The sequence below is a fragment of the Gavialis gangeticus genome, unplaced genomic scaffold (genome assembly GCF_001723915.1).
Source record: "Gavialis gangeticus isolate Ggan-Ray unplaced genomic scaffold, GavGan_comp1, whole genome shotgun sequence".
In the NCBI taxonomy this organism is placed as follows: domain Eukaryota; kingdom Metazoa; phylum Chordata; order Crocodylia; family Gavialidae; genus Gavialis; species Gavialis gangeticus.
In genome coordinates, this window is record NW_017729027.1 from 18,504,428 (window position 1) to 18,516,618 (window position 12,191).

General features: G+C 41.3%; 1 protein-coding gene across 11 annotated transcripts in view; it reads right to left on the bottom strand.

Annotated features, from left to right (window-relative positions):
• RIMS1 (regulating synaptic membrane exocytosis 1) overlaps nucleotides 1–12,191 on the bottom strand; it is a 717,876-nt gene that overhangs the window by 22,101 nt on the left and 683,584 nt on the right. The window contains exon 1 of one of the 11 annotated variants that reach the window (XM_019520485.1): nucleotides 11,623–11,835. The exons of the other annotated variants lie outside the window; for them this stretch is intronic. The gene's annotated coding sequence lies outside the window, so the exon portion shown is untranslated. Of the gene's footprint in view, nucleotides 1–11,622; nucleotides 11,836–12,191 lie in introns of those variants that run through there. 11 annotated transcript variants of the gene reach the window in all.

The following is a 12,191-nucleotide window of genomic DNA, read 5'->3' on the forward strand; positions in this document are numbered from 1 at the left end:
CTTCCGACCCTAAATCTATGAAACTATGAAACTATAAGGTGTTAACACCCCAGTGAAAGTGAATGAAAGCACTGTAGCCTGATGGCTAGGTATCTGCGATTGTCCCATAAAAAAGATGGACTGCTCTTCCATTGTTATTTCATGAATTAGCCCTTTCAGAGTTACTTCCATCACAGACGATTACAAATGGAATTTGATTTTCACAATGAAAAAATATTGTTATGCCAGAAAAAGCCTCCAAAGTAATGGCTGAATCATAGAAAATGAGGGTTGGAAGGGACCCCAGGAGGTCATCTAGTCCAGCCCCCTGCTCAAAGCAGGACCATCCCCAACTAGATCAACCCAGCCAAAGCTTTGTATTGCCAGGTCTTAAAAACCTCCAAGGATAGAGATTCCACCACCTCTCTGGGTAACCTGTTCCAGTGTTTTACTACCCTTCTAGTGAGAAAATGCTTCCTAATATCTAACCTAAACTTCCCTTGCTGCAACTTCAGACAATTGTTCCTTGTTCTGTCATCTGCTGTCACTGAGAACAGTCTAGCTTCCTCCTCTTTCAAACTCCCCTTTAGGTAGTTGAAGGCTGCTATTAAATCCCTCATCAGTCTCCTCTTCTCTAGACTAAATAAGCCCATGTCCCTCAGTTAGTCCTCATAAGGCATGTTCCCCAGCCACCTCACCATTTTTGTTGCCCTCTAATGGACTCTCTTCAATTGGTCCACATGCTTTCTGTAGTGGGGGGGCCCAAAACTGGACACAGTACTCCAGATGTGGCTACACCAGTGCTGAATAGAGGGGAAAAATCACTTCCGTTGACCTGCTAGCAACACTTCTGGCAATGTAGCCCAGTAGGCCATTAGCCTTCTTTGCAACAAGGGTATGCTGTTGGCTCATATTCAGCTTGTTTTCCACTGTAACCCCCAGGTCCTTTTCTGTAGAGCTGCTGCCCAGCCAGTCAGCCCCCAGCCTGTACTGGTGCATGGGATTGCTTTGTTCTAAGTGCAGGACTTTGCACTTGTCCTTGTTGAACCTCATGAGAGTCCTTTTGGCCCAATCCTCCAATTTGTGCAGGTCACTCTGAATCCTAGCCCTAACCTCCAGCATATCTACTGTTTGCTGACTGTTTCTAAGCACCTTGTTCTCCTCTAAGTGCTTTGAGATGGATTCCTTGAGGATCTGCTCCATGATTTTTCCAGGGACAGAGATGAGGCTTACTGGTCTGTAGTTCCCTTGATCCTCCTTTTTCCCTTTCTTAAATATGGGCACTATGTTTACCCTTTTCCAGTCATCGAGGACCCCTCCTGATCACCATGAGTTTTCAGAGATGATGGCCAGTGACTCTGCAATCTCATCAGCCAACTCCCTCAGCACACTTGGTGCATCCTATCCGGGCCCATGGACTTGTACATGTCCAGCTTTTCTAAATAATAACTAACTTGTTCTTTTGACACCTGCTCACCTTCCTCCCCAAACTGTGCTGCCAAGTGCTGTAGTCTGGGAAATGAACTTGCCTGTGAAGACTGAGGCAAAGAAGGCATTGAGCACTTCAGCCTTTTCTGCATCCTCTGTCACAAGGTTGGATCCCCCATTGAGTAAGGGACCCACACTTTCCCTGATCCTACTCTGGCTACCAACATACTTGTAGAAACCCTTCTTGTTACCCTTCAGATCCCTTGCTAGCTGCAACTCCAACTGCACTTTGGCCTTAACTTTATCCCTGTATGCCAAAGTAATGCTCTTAAATTCCCCCCTATTTATTTGTCCAAGTTTCCACTTCTTATAAGCTTCCTTTTTGTGACTTAGTTTACTGAAGAGTTCCCTCCTAAGCTAAGCTGGCTTTCTGCCATACTTGCTAGTCTTCCTGTGCACCAGGATGGTTTGTTCCTGCCCTCTCAGTAAGGTGAATGCATTCCAATATTAGTTTTGAAGCTGAAATTTAGTAATGCTCTTATTTATGATCAGCACTTTCATTCATAGTCAAAATGTGGAAACATACCTTGCAACTTTCACTTGTCAGACTTTTTGTGTTTTAGGACAGTATCTAAAAATGGCTTCCAAGTACACCAGCTTTGCAAGTTGAACTGATGTTGAAATGTTTTGCTTTCTCTGAGTGTGGACTCAAACACAATTTATGTTTGTGATAATGGTGAATGATCTCAGAGGGCCCAATCCTTGCTTTATGAAACAGTAAAGGATATGGTAACCCACACTGGAGATGGTAAAACTTGGTACCGTTGGGGACAGGTAGGTTCCAGTTATGTAGTCCAGACCTGTAGTATTACTGGTAGGAAGGATGGAGAAATCATCCCCTGGGTATTCTTTCCAGACCCTGAGAACACCTCTCTTTCTCCATGAAGAGAACACAGGAGTTACAACAGTAATGATCGTGGAGCTACCATGATGACACTAACACATGGCCAGGATGGATTCCAAAACAAATGGAAAAAAACCTGGTACCTCATTTTGGGTGAGAGAGAGAGACACTATGAAAAGGTGACTTCTTCACTGATTATTATTGGGCAGAGGACTCTTTGCTCTAGTTTGCAGTGGTCATTTGGGAGATACCTTCATTGGCCAATGCCACAGCTCAGTCTCAGCTAAGCAAAAAATCTCCCAGGACAGAAGAAATCAATATCTCCAATGATTATAATGGAGGTAAAGCATTTTCATTTCCTTTTGAAGCTACCAACTCCCTAGTTTTACTGTAAGCCAAAGCATACCATTCAATACTCCTAGCTCTGCATAGCTAAGCAGAATTTCCTCAATGTCCTTGTGTGAGTCTGTGAGAGTCAGAGCCATGGATCCTGCTCCTAAGCTGTGTGTAGGTGGTTGGGGGTCTTGCTGCATGTTATACTTAGGACATATTTTATTTAGATCATAGTAAATATACTACAAGCTAGAAAGTTTTCTGAGTAGTTGCATGTAATACTTACTACAGCCTAGATAAAACACAACCTAAGCACTGGACCCCTTGGAAACTCCTGTGGTATGTCATAGTGCCTGGGAGTGACAGAGAGCTGCTTGTTGGTCCCAGCCATAGCACCGCACCCAAACTGGTTCAACCTGTTTGTCATTCCCAGCCACACTCCCAATGGAGTCTCCTGATTGTACCACCTCTGTGGAGCAGTTGGACTTTAGTGCAAACTGATGTATCTGAGGAGAACCTAAAATAGCAGCAATGAGAGTTGGACCTGGCACATTTCTCTTAGCTAAAGCCCCATATATTCAGCATTCCAGCATTTCCTGCAGCCAAGTGCTTGGTATTTTGTTTTCTGTTTCCTTGCCCTGATGGGACCTGTCTGAAGTTGGGTTCCTGCAAGGGAGAACTAAATTACACTGCATAATACCTGCATTGTTTTGTGGGCATGGCCAGACTGGGGAACATGAGCTGTAGTCCACACTACAGTCAATTAACAAGGGGAGACCAAAGTATAGGTTGGTCAGCAGGTTTGACATGAGAACAGTGCTACAGTCAAGGACTGGGAAAGCAAGGAGGTGAGTCAGCAAAGTTAGTTACAAGCTCCTCCAAACACTGGTGCAAATGAATAATGAGATTCTGGACTTTAGGAAGGCCTTCAACACTGTCTCTCACCCCATTCTCATTAAAAAATTAGGAGATTGTGGTGTCGATACCTACACAGTCAGATGGGTCGTCAATTGGCTGGAGGGCCGCAGCCAGAGAGTGCTGGTGGACAGGTCATTTTTGACCTGGAGGGACGTGGGCAGTGGGGTTCTATAGGGCTCAGTCCTCGGGCCTGCACTGTTCAGTATCTTCATCAGCGACTTAGATGAGGGGGTGAAAAGCACCTTGTTCAAATTTTCAGTTGACACTAAGATGTGGGGAGAAGTGGGCATGATAGAAGGGAGGGACAGGCTGCAATTGGATCTGGACAGATAACAGGGGTGGGTGAATGAGAACAAGATGGAATTCAATACTGACAAGTGCAAGGTACTGCGCCTAGGGAGAAAGAACAAGCAGCATGACTACAGGTTGGGGAACTCCCTTCTCATCAGCACACAAGAAGAAAAGGATCTTGGAGTCATTATAGACTCCAAGATGAACATGGGCCACCAATGTGGGGATGCAGTCAGTAAAGCTAACCGCACCTTGTCATGCATTCACAGATGCGTCTCAAGCAGGTCCAAGGAGGTGATCCTCCCCCTGTATATGACGTTGGCCAGGCCGCAGTTGGAGTTCTGCATCCAGTTCTGGGCGCTGCACTTCAGGAGGGATGTGGACAACATTGAATGGGTCTAGAGGAGGGCCATTCGCATGATCAGGGGGCAGCAGGGCAGACCCTACGAGGAGAAGCTACGAGACCTGAACCTGTTCAGCCTCCACAAGAGAAGGCTGAGAGGGGATCTGGTGGCTGTCTATAAACTGGCCAAGGGAGACCAGCAGGCAATGGGAGAGTCCCTGTTCCCCTGAGCACTACTGGGAGTAACAAGGAATAACAGCCATAAGTTAACAGAGAGTAGATATAGACTAGATATCAGGAGGCACTACTTCACAGTCAGGGCGGCTAGGATCTGGAACCAACTTCCAAGGGAAGTGATGCTCACTCCTACCCTGGGGGTCTTCAAATGAAGCTAGACAGACACCTAGCTGAGGTCGTTTGACCCCAGTACTCTTTCCTGCTCATGGCAGGGGGTCGGACTTGACGATCTGCTCAGGTCCCTTCCAACCCTACCAACTATGAAACTATGATCTTGCCGCCTGGAAAACATTTTGGAAATTGAAAATCACAGTGAGTCAGATTGCCAATGCAGTGTAGTGAAAAATCTATTCCTGAAAATTCTCACTGTTGAAAACAACCATTGATTAATATTACAGCAATGAGGATTTAGCTATAAACCATAGTAGTGGCTGTGTTTTAGGTGGTAGGATATGACAAGTATTTCATTGAGACAGAAAAAGTAAAATGGCCATAGACATATTGGTTTTTGCCACTGAATGTAATTATTTTTGCCACAGAATTTAAATGCCTGTGTCACTAAATATGATCTCATTGTGTTATACAAACCATATGAGAGTGTAACCATGTGTTATTTTCCTGTGAACTCAAGGTTAATTTTTTCAGAACACTTTCTAGGTCACTATTCTGTGTTTCAATGCATTGGATTTCTCCTTTTTTTTCTCTTTCTTCTTTTCAGTTGATGAACTACGAGGATGTAGCACTTGTTATTGTTGCTGAAAATCACAGTGGCCCCTCTGGTTAGCTATACAGTTCTTTGTGCTTTTCATTTTAAAAGCTAATTCTAAATGCTCTTCAATAAACTCAGAAATATGCCATTAAAGTCACCCAAAGTAGCAAGATATGTAACAGGTTTTACGAAATATTGAGAACAGTCTTCACTCATGACAAATCAATTCAAATGCAAAGCCTACACAGTTTCTAACTCTTACGCTACCCAACTATACACATTATCCTCTCTCATTCTGTTCTTTCTGCCAGAAAGCAGATGCAAAGCATTAATTTATTGGTACATTACTGAAAATATCTGAGCAGAACCTAATTCTAGCAAAGTTATTTAATGTATGGTTGCAACAAAGACTAGCCTTTCATTTTTTCTGAAACTCCACTGGAAATGTAAACACTGTCTACTGTTTAAAACATACATTAGAGAAAGAGGGAAAAGGGGATTAAGCCTCAATTGCAGAATGAATTGTAGGTTCTGGTTGAGGGTTTGTTTTGTTTTGTATTTCCTGGATTGTTTAAATCTTTCTTTTTCATTTCTGAGAAACAGTGCCTACATACATACACTTTTAAGAGTGTATCTATGGCCTCCTCTACACCTCACAGGTATTGCACAATTAACTGGTTAATTGTAAAATTACCTTAAGACCAGCTACACATGCAAAATAGCTATTGCACAATTAAAAGCTCCGACCATCTATAAAGTTTACCCTCAAAAATGTATATTAACTTTATAGCTATTGAGCTTTAATTTGCAAGTGTAACAGGGCCTCCTCTGTGTCCAGGAGCCCTGTCAGCTGACAGGGCTCCCAGCTGCAGGGGTGCGCCTTACCCAATGTTAAAAATCCCAAAACCTGGGGATTGAAGCTGCTGTGATGCACAAGGCTTGGGGGGGTGTGAAACCCCCAGCCCACATGGGATTCTTGGTCCAGTTCCTCACTGCACTGGGGACCAAGATCCCACAAATGACGAGGCTCCTGGTCCTGGCTGCACCACATGCACCACACATGTGGCTGGGACCAAGAGCTGTGCAACTGCCGGGGCTCTCAGACTTAGCTATGCCTCACTTGTAGACAGGACCTAGATTTCTGCAACTGATGGGGCTCCCAGTCCCAGCTGGGCCTCACATGGAAACAGGGCTAAGAGGCCCGTAACTGATGGGTTTCCTAGTCCCAGCTGTCTCACGTGTAACTGGGACCAAAAGCCCCCCCAACTAACTGCTATATGGATGGTGCAGACTTATTAAAACAGTTATGAAAGACATCTCAAAAATGAGAAGGTTATTTTCTTCTCTGGCCTTGAAATTTACTGAAAAGCCCATAGTGCCTGATCTTCGTTTTTATTGCTATTTGAAATGGATAATTAATTTTAGTTGCATGTTATAGATGCATGTCCATGATATATAAAACAAATTACATCCACTGTGAAGACTGAAGGTAAATTGGCTCTTTTCCTTAACAATATTTTAGGTCAAATTTTTGAATGTGCTTCAAAATGGCCTGTCAACTACTACATTTTCTCCTAGCTGAAGCTTCTAGGTGAGGTTCCCCACCACCACCTTCCTACCACAGCTTCTAACTCTCTGCCCATTTCCTTCCCCAACACAAACACTTTCCATCTGCAGGGTTGGCTCTGGCCTCGCTCTGGCCCAGGCCACAGAACACGTTTGCCCTGGCCTCAAACGGCAGCAGTTGCAGTGGCAGCAGCTCTGGCCCTGGTCCCAGAGGCAGGACCAGACTTGCCACCACTGCTGCCACTATTGAATGGCTGGACTAGGGCCAGAGCAACCATATGCTTTGTGCCCCAGGCTGGAGATGCAGTCTAAGTGCTGATGACAGGTGGCAGGGCAGGAGCAGAAGCAGCATGAAGGCCAGGTGGCATGGAGGAAGCAGAGGCAGTGGGTAGGGCAGGTGGGAGGGGTAGCAAGTGCTGAGGAGGACAGGGGATGAAGGGCAGGGGTCAGGAGACTCGACTCCCCTGCTGCCTGCTCCACCACCACCTATGCCCCTGTCACTTCTTTCCCCAATGCAGTGGTGGTGGTGGGGAGAGATACATTTAAGATGACTGTCCAATAATTAGATTCTATACATGGAAAAATATAACAAATTCATAAAATTTAACATAATTAGTATACAGTTATTGGGGTTGTCTTAAATTCAAAGTTGGCTTGGATTCATGCAAATACAGTAACAGTTAGCTCACCAACTGGGCAAGCCACTAACAAGGTATACCAGACAATGCTTTTAAGTGTTTTATCAAGAACCATCACTGCTTCAATAAACTACAAAGAGATTTCTCCCAGCAGGTAATAGGTTAAATTCCCCTCTTGGTCATTTCTAATGTACTACTGATGTTAGAGCCCCAAACATGACCTGACAGTAAACCCTTTTGCAAGCAGGTTAGTTCCTCTCACTCAGTGGGCATGCAACTCCTACCTACAGCAACCAGCGTTCTGCATATGCATTGAGGAACTTATCTCCCATTTATAATCCTAAAAATGTCAGATGTAAGGAGAAAAGACAATGCTGTTATAGATAAGATTTCACAACATTCATTTAACTTGAATTACTCAGTTGCACAAAGACGCAGACTGACCTCAACATTTCAGACTAAAATTACAAGTTATATGACAAACAGTAAAATCTGAGTGAGACCTATATACTGCAACTCATCATTAGGGAATAAACCTGGCATGACCACACCCATACAATTACAACACATCACAATAAACTAAAGCACTATACAATACCTCCAGTTCTGTCCTTTTCTAAGGAAATATATAATGTTGTTTACAGAAAGAATTCTGAAATGATAGTTAAAGGTTTTTAAATATGGTTCTTGTATCCACCACTTACTATGTTCAAAGAAGATAGTAGTTTGTTTACATTTGGTAGGTTTAGATCCCTAGGTTTAAAATCTCCCATCTAGCCTTTTGTCATTTCAAAAGATGCATTAAAAGTTAACCCCCCCCACAATGATACTAATCTTTTGAAATTTACCATAAAAATGAACAACCCTCCAACAACCACCCAAATACCAAAACAAACATCAGCTATTGCACAGTATCAATGCGTTAAGTTTGATAAACAACATGAAATAACATGGGCTGCACTGAATGTTGTATTCTTGTTTTGCTTAAAAAAAATACAAGCAATAGCATGTAACTTTCTAGCCAGGCTATTAGCATATTTACTTGGAGTATTCTGTTTATTAACAGTGGACAGTTATTTTTCTCTAAGTAGTTTAGAAGAAAAACACTGTTTGTAAATTCATATGCTCGGTTGGCAAGCCAATTTAATTCCCAACATAAACTTGAGATAGAAAAGAGGATGCGAGTTACCCATAATACATCCATCTACTGGCACTTATTACTGATGTACATTTGAAGAGAAATGAAAGAATAGGAAACAATAAAACCAACAAGGAGGGCCTTAAAACAAAATTTTTTCCAAGAATATAAATTGTTTAACTTTTGCTGCTTTCAAAATATGTTATCATTTTAGCCTAAAGGTGGTAGATCCTTACCTTTTGTTTGCATTGTTAAATCAAAATGACACTAACCATTTGGGTTTTCATTTTTAAAAGTAGAAGACTAGTTAGCCAATAGTTTCCACTGGCCATGTCTGTATGAGCTGCTGACTGTGCCATAGCCTGATATTACTGTGTTGTGATGCTACTGTGCAGTAGTAGTAGGCTACTGTGCAGTAGCATCACAAAAAGGCGTGTCAGCACTACTGCGCAGTAACTCACAGTACCTTGTTTATACAAGTACTTAAATGAATGCACAGTAACGACTACACAATAAGCATCTTGTGTAGATGTGGCCACTGTCTCCTATTTGACTGGGACAGGACTGTGAGATCTACAGGTTAAGATGCATAAGACCTCTGTTAAGTAACAGGTTAGAGAGTTTCTGAGTACTTCATCACTTTTAAAAAACAGCCATTAATTTAGGTACCATAACAGCGAGTCTAACTTTAGGCACGTGCTTCTGAACATTTTGTCCTCTTATGAACAGGTCATCCTAGTCATGTTTTGGTGCAACATTTCTGGACATTCATGCAGTTGCATATATGTTTTTTTTCCTGATATGCATGATTCCTCACTGCAAATGAAAATATTTCACAGTGCGTTTGCATGCACATGAGCGTAAGACCCAAACATCTGTAAAAGTCACAGGGCAGTATACCTGGAATTCTGTACTTATTTTTAAATGAATGGATTTAGTGTACAAAATGGTGTACACTCTTGCATTAAATGAAACTGGCCACACTGTCAGCCAAAATGAGACAATTCTGTGGTGAGAATGGCTGGTAGTGAGTTTTTACTGTTGGGCTAATAGGAGATACTTTACTTAGGAAAGGAAATAGCCAGAGGCATAAGTGACCAGTATTGCATCTGTGACAGTCCTCCATCCCCTTCTTCCCTATATCTTCTGGCTTTGGAGGCTATAGCAATAGGCAGAGTACAAGAGCAGCAACTAAAGTTTGCTGCTGCTGGGGGGAGATGTTATCTTTTTTTAATTTTTTTGACACAGACACCCATGTCAAATGGCAAAAAAACCTCCAGGTTTTGGTATAAAAAATATTGTGGTGACATTTCCCCTTGCCACTGCTCTGCTGGACATTTCCCATTGCCCTGTACTGACTGACACTCCTGTGACACTGCTGCTTGCTGGGTGGGGGAAGAGGACAGGGCTGGGGCCAGGAGGTGCAGGTGGAGCAAGGGACATGAAAGTGAAATATTCCCCACTCTCCTGGATCAATTCTGGCAACCCTCCCACCTTAGACAGTTCCTGAGTTTCGTGCTCCACCTGCCTACCAATCCCTGTGTTATTGGAAATAGCAGAGTACCCATTTTCTTGATCATATATATAAGTATTCCTCTTCCAGGCAGGCATCCACATATCTTTTACAGACATTTGGGTCTTACACACTTATGCATGCAAACACCCTGTAAAATACTTTCATTTGCAATTAACTATGAGGTATATCAGGGGAAAAAAATCTATGCAAATTTTTGATGGTCCAAAAATGTATATAAAGTTTTTGTACCAAACTCAGATTACTAGAGGGAAACCTGTTACTATACAGAAGTGTACAGATCTTTTAATCTTACCACCTATTTCAATGGCATTCATATAGTATTATAGAATTACATTTTAGGTGGAATTAATAAGATACACTATGTGAGTCAGGTACTCTATAAGCACTTTAAATAGCCTCAAACACCTATTTTCTCTCATATTCTGTTGTCTCATAGAGTGTATAAGGAGCAAGTTAGGAAAATGGAAAATGAGACATCGCTGATGGAACCTGATTTCACTCTGTTGATGAAATGTTTAGACTAAAGGCTGGCTATAGAGTGTATCTTATCCTTTGCCAGACAATCCTTGGAAGAAATGTGACATACGGTCTTGGAATGGCATTTGCCCATCAGAGGAGGTGCTGGGTTGTAGCTGCCAGTGAATGCTGGAGGGAGGAATTGGAAAGTAAAGGAATATTTATTTTCATATGAAGTACAGCATTTGTCTTATTTCTCAAAGAATTTTAAGAGATTTGAAATCCACCTCCTAGTTTTATTATGTCCAACAGTTTTACTTTGTAAGGCTTTGCTTATGATGTTGATTCCCTTTCTCTTTCAGTATGTTTGCTTGTGATTGTCTTTAAAATGAAAAGGAAGGGAGCTATGCAAATAAAACACACAGTATCTACATGAATGTTAATACTTAGTTCTCGTTAAAATTTTGTCTTCCCTAGATGCCGGGTAGATTTGAGCGTGAAATATAATTGCTGACCATTGGAATACATTTAATCATTGGAAAGTGTCATTTGAATCAGAAAATTAAAATGATAGCACGAGTATTACGATATGCAGTTAATTATAATATTTCTTACAACAATTTCTGAGAAGTACTGTACACATACAGTAAAAGTCCAAAGCTATGACAAACTTGAAAGTTGATACAGTAACAGAAACAACCGCTTCTGAAAAAAAGTTTTGTGAAAAAAGAAAGACATTTTAAATGTCTTTTTTTAAATAACTGTAAGATCTCCTACTGATACCACAACACTAATGTAACAGTATTTATCTATCTAATTTTAAAATGTACAACCTATACAACAGTATTCTATGTTTTTCTTACACAAAAGAACTTTTATTCAGTAGATATATCCATCTGAATTATGACCGTTTCGACTTCTTGCTTTATTTACTACTGCTGTCCAACAATTGCAGTGCAACACTAGGTTTTCTTTAAAAATATGATTTGAGTAAACATATGTTTAGAGAGTCAGCTCAACTGACTAAATTAGTTTTTGGTTTTTACCAACTGTAGCTTTGAAAATCATAGGTATATACTAACATACTGGCAAAAAAACCCTAACATGCAAGCTAGTCAACAAAAACGTACAAAAAACAGACTTACCTCTAGGCTTAAACAAAATTAAACATCAGCTATACTATAATCCTTAACGTACAGTTAAAAGCCAAAGAAGCTTCACCCTTGTTTAAGAAACGTGTACTGTTTCTGGGTAGAAAAATCTCTGAGCTTCCTCTGTAGCCTTTTTTTTTAAAACACTCGGCACTGTAGCACAGTAAGGAATGATCAAATTGCTTCAGTCACAAGTTCTTTTTTACAACTGATTACATTATGGGGCCTTGGAGTGAAGAAGTACTGAACTACATGTCAACTGATATTTCACAAAATATTGCTGAATGTTTAAAAGTTCAGTTTGTAGTGTATGTTCTAGTGATATGTTAGTGGTGAAGGTCACAAAATATTCTTGGTAGCTGGTTTGATTTTCTTTTTTATTCACTTATTCTCAACAATTAAGGAAGGTAAAACAAACTTAGAAACGAATTTCTCAGTTTGGACTCATCATCCAGGAATTGTACCCTAATTAGAGTCTAAAGAATGCTAACCTAAGAAAGTATATTCCAGAATTAAAGAAAATGAAGTGCCAGAGTTTCCAAAGACTAATTCCAATGTTTAAA